Source organism: Miniopterus natalensis, chromosome 7 (genome assembly GCF_054644295.1).
Source record: "Miniopterus natalensis isolate mMinNat1 chromosome 7, mMinNat1.hap1, whole genome shotgun sequence".
Classification (NCBI taxonomy): domain Eukaryota; kingdom Metazoa; phylum Chordata; class Mammalia; order Chiroptera; family Miniopteridae; genus Miniopterus; species Miniopterus natalensis.
This window is the reverse complement of record NC_142087.1, coordinates 73,131,424-73,143,104: the sequence shown is the minus strand read 5'-3', so window position 1 is coordinate 73,143,104 and position 11,681 is coordinate 73,131,424.

Genomic DNA, 11,681 nt, shown 5'->3' with positions numbered 1-11,681 from the left:
TCCTGCAAGCCCGCTACTCGGCATCGAGCCTCAAACCCGGGGATGTGCCCTGACCATGTATCCAGCCATGACCTCCAGGTTGCCGTAGCGATGCTCAACCACTGAGCAACACTGCCTGGGCCTACTTACTGCTTTTTAATGTAACAATACTACTCTAACAACGTTATAGAAGTGGTAGAAGTACCCCACTCTGTTAGCTCAAAGCTAAGCCCAGAAACAATGAATGTAATAAATTTACTTAAACACTGTGATCATAATTGTATTAAAACTACTTAATTAGCCCTGGCTGGTGTGGTTCAGCAGTTTGAGCATTGGCCCATGCAATGAAGGGTCTCAGGTTCAATTTCTGGTCAAGGGCACATACCTGAGTTGGGGATCCCTCCCTACCCCCAGTTGGGGCTCGTGTGAGAGGCAACAAGTCCATGTATGTCTCTCACACCCATGTTTCTCTCTCTCTCTCTCTCTCTCCCACTCCCTCCTTCCCTGCCACTCTCTTTGAAAAGTAATGGAAAACATATCCTTGGGTGAGAATTAACAAAAACCAAAAAAAAATTAAAAAAAAAAATCGAAATACCTACTTTAGTATAATGTGTACGTATATTTAAAAAAAAATAAAATGTGGTATATCTATAATTCATTTATTTCTTCTTAAGTATCACGTAAACTTAGATTACTATCCACCTAGAAACTGAAAGTCGCAATTCAAATATGTGTAGATCTCCAAAAAATTGCTCTTTGCTGGCAGAGCGTTATTGCATAGCTAATAAAAATCATATAACAAATGTCATCATTTCTCTGCTTCCTCATTTCCATACCAAATGCTAATTTTGTATGAATCTACTGAAATGATGAAAGTTAAATAAAATTTACTTCATACAAATTTGTGTATAAAAATTGATGAATAATTTGAACATGGTTGGACATGTTTAGACACAAAAAATGAGTGTATCAGAAAGCATTAATCTGTTCACTGAATCATTTAAAAAGAAATGCTACAAAATTACTTTTGAAAAAACCACCAAACTGGTCACCAGGCGTGGCTGAGAGGTTGAGCATCAAACCCATGGCCCAGGGGACTGGGGTTTGATACCCAGTCAGGGCACAGGGCTGGGTTGCAGGCTTGATCCCCAGCAGGGGGCGTTCAGGAGGCAGCCCATCAGTGACTCTCTCATCAATGATGTTTCTCTCTCTCTCTCTCCATCTTCCTACCTCTCTGAAATTTAAAAAACAAAACCTCAAACTTCATAAAACTGGAGTTTAATGGACAAAGCATCCAGAGAGCTCCTTGCTCTGGCAGAAGTCTCAGGGGATGCCATCAGCTGAAGCACCATAACGACTTCCCTGGAACAAGTCATTTCTGGCCTCCTTCATGCCATTAGTGAAGGTTTAAGTGAGAAGCGCACCAATAACCTCATACCTCCAAGTCCAGTACATTCCTGACATGCTGTAGGTGCTTGGGGTCTATGGCTTTTGCTACAACTCTGTGATATTCTGTCCGAGCCAAACCATGTGGTTATAGAGGATCCTGGTGGGGCACAGGAGGACTGGGCGGGGGGCTGGGAAAGCCCTGTAACAGCGCCGAGTTGTGGCAACACAAGGAACGAGGAACAGTGCCCACGGCTCCATCACACTGCAGGGAAGAGTGGGACTCGGCTCTGTGTGAGGGTGAGCGTGCCTCTCAGAAATAAAACCCTTACTGCGAAGGCTGACTCCCTAAGCAGCGGGTGCGTGCAGGGCCGGGAGACCCGAGGAACAGAGGACCCAGAGCCTGAGCCTGTCCTCTGTCCCTGCCCCCAGTGCCCAGTATGACCTGCACTTACCACTTGCTGGGCAGAAGGTAACTAACTAACCTGTAATGAGCTCCTGAGGACACTGGCTACTTGCAAAACTCACTAGAGCAGCTGCAGAGGCAGAGGCCACCCGGTGGCAGCTGGAAAGTGGAGCCGAGCTGCAGACACACAGCGTCTACCCCACACTGCTGTCGCTGGGGGACCCTCACACCACAAAGGAGGACTCATTTGGGCGAGTGCGTGCATCGGAAAGCACGAGTCCCATGTGTAAAAGCCCCAGTGAGGCGCCAGGCTGACGGGAGCAGGCGCTGGAGCAAGGACATGCTGGAAGGCCAGGCCAGTGGAATGAGCACTGGCCCAGCAGACGAAAACACGTCCCAGAGCCCTTCCACCGCCCATGGTCTGGGGACCCTCACACAGCTCCTCAGGCTTTGCTGAACTTGCAAGGTGGGGTTCAATCAACATCTGTCCTACTTACCGGGCTGGGAGACCGCGAGGACCGCCATGGTGACGACATGGAGCCTGCGGACCACACGGGAGTGGGGCCTATAGCACAGGCCAGTTCTCGGGAGTGGGGCTATCAGAAGGCAAGAAACAAAACCTCATCATTAAGGTTCTGGACCAGGTAAAGATCCAAAGACATCTCCAAGTTCTTCCTCAAACAGCAATACCATCCGCTATGTAAGCGTCACTGGCTCACATGCTGACCATGCACCTCCCTTCGTCTACACTCCCCGAATTAGACCTGTTCCTCCAACAACCCTGGCATCAGCTGTCCTAAAATAATTTCAAACTTGTTGAAAACTAGTATCTAAATTTACATGCTAACATCAAAATCAATCCACTGCTCACTATCTCCTAGATTATCAACTACAAGGATTACAAATTGTCATCACGGGCCCACACTCCCTGGACACCTGAGTGACAGGCCTTTAGGGAACATTGGTAAGCGCCATCCTTGCCGTCAGGGACTTTAAACCTGGTTGGAGAAAGCACACCAGTGGACATGGAAACGGCTACTCTTGAGACACCCTTAGTTCACACTGCATGTCAGTTACCTCAACAGGCTGTGATAGGAAACAAGGAAGAGTCAAAAAGAATGTTCTAAGAGGAACAAGAACACTCAGGAATTGCTCACACAGTGCCGGGGGCAACGGCACCAGTGAGAGAAGGGAAGGCGGCTCCTTCACCTAAGATGGGAAGAGTCCCTGACATGCCCGACCTGGACAGACAAACACCACAGCGAGAAAACGAGGAAAAGCCTTGCAAGCACAAGTAATAGATCTAAAGGCAGATTTTAAAATACAGCAGCCCCCTTTTATCTGCAGGGGTCCATTCCAAGCCCCCACAGATGCCTGAAGCTGCAGACAGTACTAACCTTTACACACAGACCATTTCACTTCAAGGAAGCACTTGAAGGCTTCCTTTTGGCAGATCGAAATCGCCAGCTTACGTTTTGAGGCCACTGTAAGTGAAGTAAGGGCTATTTGAACACCAGCAGTGCAATGCTAGGACACCTGGTCTGAAAACTCAGACATCATGGCTATTCTGACTCAAGGGCAGGTGGCAAGTAAAGCACCCTGGATGGAGCAGGACAGCCCGAGATTTCACCAGGCTTCTCAGAACATTGCACCATTTAAAACTTCTCAATTGTTTCTTTCTGTAACTTTTCATTTAATTATCTTTGCACCGTGGCTGACAGCAGGTGACAATCCACAGAGAGCAGAAGTGAGGTTAAAGGGGACCATGGTGGTGGGAAGTTAACAAGCAATTCCATTGGCTGCCTTCAAGGTGCCTGTTGGGGTGAAGCTGGTTTCAGGGGCAGGGGAAGGCCCTGCAGGCCTGCACTGCTGTGTCCTGGCTTATGACCTTGACCTTCCATGTGAGGCTCTTCAAGCCAGTGTTGCAGACTAGCTCAGTGCTTCAGAAAGACTGGCTCCAGGAGCAGGTGCACAGAAAAGGCCAAGGTAAGGGGAAGGGGTCCAGGACAAAGCAAGGGCGAGGGGAGCAGCAGTCAGGTTTGGAGCCTGAGGCAGTAAATGCCGAATGCAGGTGTCCCCTTAGGACAGCGGTGGGAATGGCCACTCAGTCCCCGGGATGAAAAGCCTCCAGAGCTTTCCCCCTACTCTTCATCATGGGAATTTCAAGACATGAAAGTAGAAGAATAACCGATTCACCACGCGCAGCTCCAACAGGACCCCACCACTGTGCCCCGTGTCCCGCCCTCTGTCCTCATCATTTTGCGGGAGCCCCTGGGGACTGAGGCCCTGCACAGGATTCCTGATCTGCAGGCAGCATCCTCAGGGAGTTTCACTCCTTCCCGCACCCTCCGCAGAGACTCTCTCCTGCTCCCCCCCCCCGCCCCCCTTGTTCTTCCCACTTTCCTCCCTTCCTGGGCCTCCTGCTCCCCTTGCTCTGCACTGGGTGCAGCCTCCGCTCGCCCTCCCGGGGCCTCCTGGGCGCCCGACTCCCCGCGTCCCTTTCATGGGCAGCCTGTCCTCCCTCCGCCTCCCCGCTGCTGTCCCACCAGCAACTCCCATGCCCCCCCAGGGCTCCCAGGACACCGTGGGCCCCCCGCGGGGGAGCTGAGCCCTGGAGCTGGCTCACCTTCCTCCAGGCTGTTGGCGCCCAGGCGGGATCCAGCCCCTGGACCTGTCACCCCCCGCACCCCCCGGGAGCGCCCGTTTGGGGCGGCGGGGGGCCGGGGGCCTTTTGGGGGTGGCCCTGGATGGGGAAGAGCTGGGCCCTCGGAGGCGGTGGGGCCTGGGGTGGCCTCGGGGAGCGACTCTCGGGGCCCTGAAGGGGTCCGCTGTGCCTGGGCCCGCGGGCCTTCCTCAGCAGGAGCTTCTCCTTCCTAGGACCCGGGACGCTTCCTCCCACCTGCATGGGTCTGCTCCCCAGGTCCGCTCATGGCCTCGGAGGCAGGGGGACTGGGCCTGAGGGGTCGCCTGCAGAGCTCCCCCGGCTCCAGCTTCAGCTACTTCTGGCTCCACTGGCCCCTGCAGGCCCGCGCCCGCCCTGGAGCTTCCTGCAGCCCCTGCAGGCAGGAGGGCGGGAGCCAGGGAACCAGGCAGCCCCACCACGTCCCTCCCAGAGATCGGTCCCCTCCCTGGGAGCTGAGCCCAGACACCTGCTCACTGAGCCCATGACACCCCCATTTATGGTCAAGGGGCCTCTTCACCACCCGCCACAGGAGGAAGCCGCTTGTGTGCTGGGAGCCTGTGACCTGTCTGGACATGGTCCACCCACCTGAGGGTCTGCAGTCGGGGACTGACCCTCCCCGCAATTACCCTGGATGCTGGGAGCCGGCTACCTGTCTGGACATGGGGCACGGAGCCTGAGGGCCTGGAGCCAAGACTCAACCCTCCCCACAAGTTCCTGTGAGGAGCCGAAATAAAGGTAATTCCCAAGCTCTGGGCCCATGCAGGAGGCAGGATGTTTACTCTGAAAGTGTGTTTGTGCAGCTTGAAGGAACTACTTTGTATCGGCCTCACCTCCTTACCAGTTGTTTCTTACTCACTAGTAATACAGGCCTTGGAGCCATTTGGGGCTGCACCTCATTCAGGGCAGTCCTCCTGATCCCATAACTTTGTTTGTCTCTTTAATTCCCCCCCCCTCAAACTCAGGTTTGTTCAGCCTTCAGGCTGCTTCCTGACATTTGTGGGCAGGGCGTGAATCTTTCACCAGTGGGTGCATTTACCTGGGTGGGAACCTACCCACGAGAAAATGTGCGGTGGTGTTTCTGGGTGTATTTACGGGGAATTTCATACTCAGCTTGCTGGTCTGAGACTCGTGTTTCTGCTCAGCCTGGGAGACACCTGGACCGATTTTCTCCTGCAGCCCAGAAGGAAGCCATCCTGCCCGCACCTTGATTTCTGGGAATGAGTATTTCACAGGCTGAGGTGGGAGCCCTGTAGGCTGACCAAGCCTCAGTGTGGAGAGCTCTGATCACTGCCCACCTGCCTGGCCAAGGTCTCCTAAGCCCCTGGAGAGAAGCAACAGGAGAGGAAGGGACCCCCAGCTGCAGCCCCCAGTCTTGGGGTGAGCAGCAGGGGGAGGGGGTGCCTGGGGCACTGGCCCATCCCCGCCTCCCTGGCCAGGGCTGATTTTGGGCCTGGGGCCCTGGGGGACCAGTGTGCAGCACTGCAAAGGAGAGGCAAGAGCAGGCATGACAGAGTTCGTCTTCTGTCTGTCCCCACCTCCTCCACGGCTGCATATACTCAGCACCCCCACCACCCCCCACCCTAGTCTCTGCAGGGTCTGGCTTCTGTCGTTCCCCCTGGAGCCCATGCCTTTCTCTCATTCAATGATTTCTCTGGTGCAAATTGGGAAGAGGGAGTCAGTCACCCTTTCCACCACCCCATTTAACAGGAACCAAGTGAATTAACTCCATTTATTCCCACAGAGCTGTGAGAAGGGGTCTGGCCTGGACAACTCTCCTCCCACCAGGGGCAGAGCTCCTAAGTCTGCCCCCCTGCAAACTCTGGGGTTCCACTTCTACCGCATTCACCAGATTCTTCAAACAAGACACGTCTCTTCTCAGATGAACTCCAGTGTCAACAGTTAAGTTAATCTTTTCTCCACTGTACGAGTTACTACTTAGGTCTGTTACTGGCCAAGCCAAATCCAAATATAATTACACCAAGGTCCCATCCCTCCCTGAAGGAGTTCCCTGTGCTGGTCCTATGGCTCAGGAGGTGCCACTAGGAAATCCAAGTGGGCAGAGTGTGCCACTGAAGGGCACTGGTCCACAAAGGAGAAGCTGGAACAGGACCCCCAAACTCAGGATGAGGGATGGACAGTTGAGACTGGTGGAGACTGTGGCAAATCAGAGAGCCCGTGTTCCATCCAAAGAGGTCCAGCCAAATGCTGCCATGTGGAGATGTGGACCCAGCGGCCCCGTGTTCCATTCTGCTAGAGAGATTGGAACTCTAGATTTTTATGTGAAATCTCTGAATTATTCAACTGTTGGCAATTAAACAAAAAATGTAACTGATATATCAATAGGGCAAATATAGCATATATTATCAACTAGCTGGAGTCCATAGACTGAGAGTCTGTAATTTGTGCCTTAGGAATCAGCTATAACACTGCTCCCTAATGACAACAATGGTCAAAGCTGGCATCTGCTTCCTGGGCACATGGCATGTGCAAGGCCCTATATGAAGCACCTCACAGTGGTCATCTTCCTGCACCCTGTCGAACCCAGAGAGGAAAATACTGCTCTCCCTGCAGGGTATGGAGGTGAACACAGGTCCAGGCCCCCACAGTCACTTCATAGGCATGATCCCAGACAGGTCCCCTTCCACATCTGAAAAGTGCTCCCTTGAAAACTTCCTGGGCCCCCTAGAACTCAGGCTCTTCTGCCTCCAAGTCGCCACATGAGATGTCCATAAATTCTGCCCCTTTTCCTTCCTGAGCCCGACGTGTGCAGCCACAGGTCTGGTGCAGTGATGGTTATAGGCCTTGATCCTAGGGACTGAACCTGTTAGGAGCCTGGGAAGCCCAGTGGCACCAGTGCAGCTGATGATTCCCCTGAGAGTGCAAGGAGTGAAGGGAACTTCACTGGCCATGCAGGGCTTTCCCAAGGTGGACAGAGAATTGCCACAAGAGCCTTAGGAAAACAGGGCCACTGGGAGCATGGATTTCCCTTTTCCATCATCCCTCATGCTCCATTTCAGGCCAGCAAGGCTTTCACCACAGAACCACCCACTCCACAGTCACCAACTCCATCATCACTGCCTCCCACCGCCACCACCAACCATCCCCTACCAGCCACCATTGTCCCGTTTAGAACCACAGTCAGCCACAGAGCCAGCTCTCCATAGCCACTGACAAGTCTCTCCTCCCCACACAGCCATCAACACCACCCTTGGTACCCATCACGGCCTGCACACTAGCATCACATCTGCCACCTCCCCGTTCTCTCCATCACAGCTACAGACATTAGCCCCATGAGCTGACACTGTTCCCCACCACCATTCCCCCATTACTGCTGTTACCACTAGCACCAAACAGCCATGGACCTTATCGCCATTATAAGCCAAATGCCAGCTCTGTCATTGCCATCAATCTATGCAAACAGTCACCATGACATGGTCCTCCTCACTACCACCTTCAAGAGTATTTTCAAAACCCAGCTGCAAGTGAAAAGTTTATCGAGGTAACTTTTTCTAGCTGCTCTGACAACCAATACACCCTGCTTGCCCAAAGGGAGGTTTGGTCCCCCTGACACCTTGGTGTGATCAGCGGTTCACAAGGAGGCCTTCCACAGGACTCCTGCCTCCTACTCAGCCCATTCTCTCAGGCCTGCTCTCTCTAGAGCCTTCTGCTGGGCTCCTGACTTCTTCTGGCCACTGGGCAAGCAGGGACAGCACAGACAAATGTCCACATGCTCAGGGCTAGGACTAGAAATGTACAGATGACCCTCACAAGCAATCATTGTCTCAAACCCAGTCTCGGGCGCCACAGCTGCAGGGGAGGCCGGGAAACATGGTCTTCCAGTGCGCCCAGTAACAGGCAGCAGGGGGGCATGTAGCAATGGTCGGCCCCCGGGGGTCTCTGCTAAGGTAATATGTGCCTCGTCAGAAACAGGACATGCCATAGCAAGGGCATTTGTGAAGTAATGGGCACTCTTAGGGGTCACATGCTGAGTCATGTCCCTGAGACATAGCAGACCCAGTTCCTAACACTGTCCATCTCGTGTGTTTTGCACACACACTTACCCACACCTCCTGTGCGCAAAAATGAGTGCACACACAGACACGCACACACACACAGTCTTCCAAGGACTCCATGCTGACCCAGACAGGATCCCCACGGGTCCCAACACTGGCAATGTCTCATTAAACTAGATGAGAGCAAATTCTCTTGTGGGGCAAACATGCAGGGCAGCCCCTGTGTGTGCCTGAGGGCAAAGAGCAGGAGGCAGGCGGCTCTGTCCTGACTCAGCTCCGCCCAACTTGGGGACCAGTCTGGGGCCTGGGAACCTCCTAAGAGCAAAGTCTAACTTGACAGACACCCCAGCCTCTGACTGTCAGTTTCCTAAATGGCTCTGGAGCTGGCATCCTCATTTTAAACCACTCTCCATAATAAGCAGTGATGACACCACTTCAGGCTTCAGGAAATATCTCACAACCTTGGGAAAGTTTTATTTTTTAGGTAGGTGTCTAATAAAGTGGGCAAAATAAAGAGACAGAGCTAAACTATAGTACTTTTTAATTACAAATTTTAAAACGGTACACCCTCTACTGATTCCAGTGGCCACTGCTATCACTTTGATGTGGACTCTTCTGGACATTTTCATGCAGTTATAAATATGTGTATGTACCACCAAAAATATGGTCATCTTATGGCAGTTTTCTACAGAAATCACACATTTATGTAATATTCTGTAGCTGGCTTTCTTTCCCATGGCCATGTAATTTAGAGATCCATCTGTCTATCTGAGCCACCTCTCAACCTCCCGCCCTCCCTCTTTCTACCACAGGATCAGCACAGTATTTCACAGCATCATGTCCTGCAGTTTATTTATCCTTTGTTGACAAAGATGTAATTGCTCCGATGCTCTCCATTACCAACAGTACTGAAGGGAACAACCTGTGCACCTGTGTGAATATTTTGCTACACCACTAGTTCTCAAAGTTGGTTCCAGGAACCCCCAGGGTCCCTGAAACTCTTTCGGGGGTCTACAAGTTTAAAACTATACTCATAGGACCGGGAGCAAGGTGGCTATGGCATAAAAGGAGGCTGTGTGCCCTTCTCCCAGCCACGGACTGGATTTCCAGCTAAAATCTGTGCGGTCAGCTTGAAAAAGAGAAGTGTAACTCATTGGACATATTTCGTCTAAGGAGCACTGAAGAAAGAACGGAGAAAGTGGAAAGAGAAGGGGAGTCTTGGAGAGGGGGAGCCGCCCTGCCGTTGATGCTTGGCTGAGAGGCCCCAGTGATATGGGGTGCAAAGCTCCCTCCCCTTGGAAGTGTGGGGTCACATCCCCACGCAGGGCTCCCAAACCCAGAGCAGCAGAGACTAGAAGGAGGGCCCCGAGGCATTGAGAGAGTGACCTGGGGACCTGTCTGTCTGGGCGGCCTGGTCCTTTCCTTCCCGGGAGGGAGTGCGCGGACTGAAGGCCGTCCCCGGGGAGAGTCTCGCCCTGGGTGCTGGCTGCTAGAAAAGCTGCGCTGCCGTCTTGGGGTCTGAAGAAAGAGGGGGGCTGACGGCTGCACCCAGAGGAACTCTATGATACCCTCTGCGTTCCCGAAAGGCAATGTGCAGAGCCCCAGACACCGACTAAACCGTGTTACCTGAGGAAGGTGGAGGGATTATCCCACCTCTAGTGCAGGATTGAAGCCCCTTGCCCCACCTCTGGAGCACAGGGACTGATCCTGCCTGTGGAGGGGGTGCAGGGAAGGTGGGGGATTTTTGACTCTCACTGAAGAGAGTTGGAAGTGAGAGCAGAGCAGAGACTCTGGGTCCCAGCTTCACTGTCACCAGCCAGCAGAGAGATCAGAGTCCTGCCTGGGATGATTTTATAACCCCTTCTGCTTGCATCTGTGGCTCAAGGGTGCTGGATCCTCAGAGAGCAAGGGTGTGTTTTTTATTTTGTGTTGTTTCAGGCACCCCCCAGCATCCCTCAGGAAGGCTTATATTGGAGAGACAGATGAGTGAGAGTGGGCTTTGGGCCTGATTCTTGGGGGCCAGATCCTTGTGTCCTGTGAGTTCAGCCAGCCAGTGCCAGGAAGGAGGGGTGGAGCATGTCTCCACCTCCTGCAGGCTGGGACACCACCCCCAATAGGAAAGAGTTTGGATCAGCTCTCTGAAGCCCCAGACACCGCGAGGGGCACAGACTGTGGGGGTCAGGAGAAGAGCTCAGAGCAGGGAATTTCAAGAGTAAGACCCTCACAGGCTGTTGTCTGGGACCAGAAGGGCCGCAGAACCTCCTGCGGGCTGGGCAGGCACGGTTCTCAACCAGAATCTCTTTGGATCAGTCCCACCAAGCCCAGGGCAACTGAAGCTTTTCCAGAAAAGGCAGGAGGCTGGATGCAAGCCGCCCCCGCACCAGGCCGCCTCAGGGGAACTGGATTGGACCATAAACTGGACACTGAGCAGTTGCTCTTCGAAGTGCAGATTAATTACCCCTGGGGCCCTCTGGCCCCAGCTGGGCTGCCTGGCTCCATCCAGAAGGCTCATCAGAAGGCACTGCAGGCCCAGGCCACCTCCAGGGCAGGCGGCTGAGGGGGGAGGCGACCTCAGAGAGCCTCAGACCCGCCTCAGCTACTGTGGGACACCCCGAGTCAGCCTACACAGCTGGGGACATTAGCTGAGAACAGCACCCCGGCAGGAAGCCTGAAATCAGCGCACAAAGCAAGGAGCCTCGCGCAGCAGGATCTGCCCAGATGACCTTTCCTGGGCTGTTTTGCTGCTGTTCTGTTCCAGTACTTTCCTCTGTATCGCGCCGGCAGCCTTCTCACTGGTCCTGCTTTTGCTCTTTTCTCCCTGTTCCTTTCCCGTCTCCTGCCGCCCCGTCCTCATCTTACTCCATCCTTTCCTTCCTTTCCCTTTTCCATTCTTTCTCTCACTTTTGCTTTCTCTCTCTTCCTTTTACCTCTGCATAACTTTTTTTAGTAGGAAAATTATAGGCCAGTCTCCCTGATGAATAAAGATGCTAAAATCTCAACAAAACATTAGCAAATAATATCCAGAAAGAAATTAATAAGATCATACAACATGGCCAAGAGGGATTTATTCCGGGGATGCACGAATAGTACGATATTAACAAGTCAGCAAACGTGATGCATCACGTTAAGAAAATGAAGGGTAGAAATCACACGTTCATATCAATAGATGCAGAAAGAGCATTCGATAAAACCCAGCACCCATTTTTTATATAAA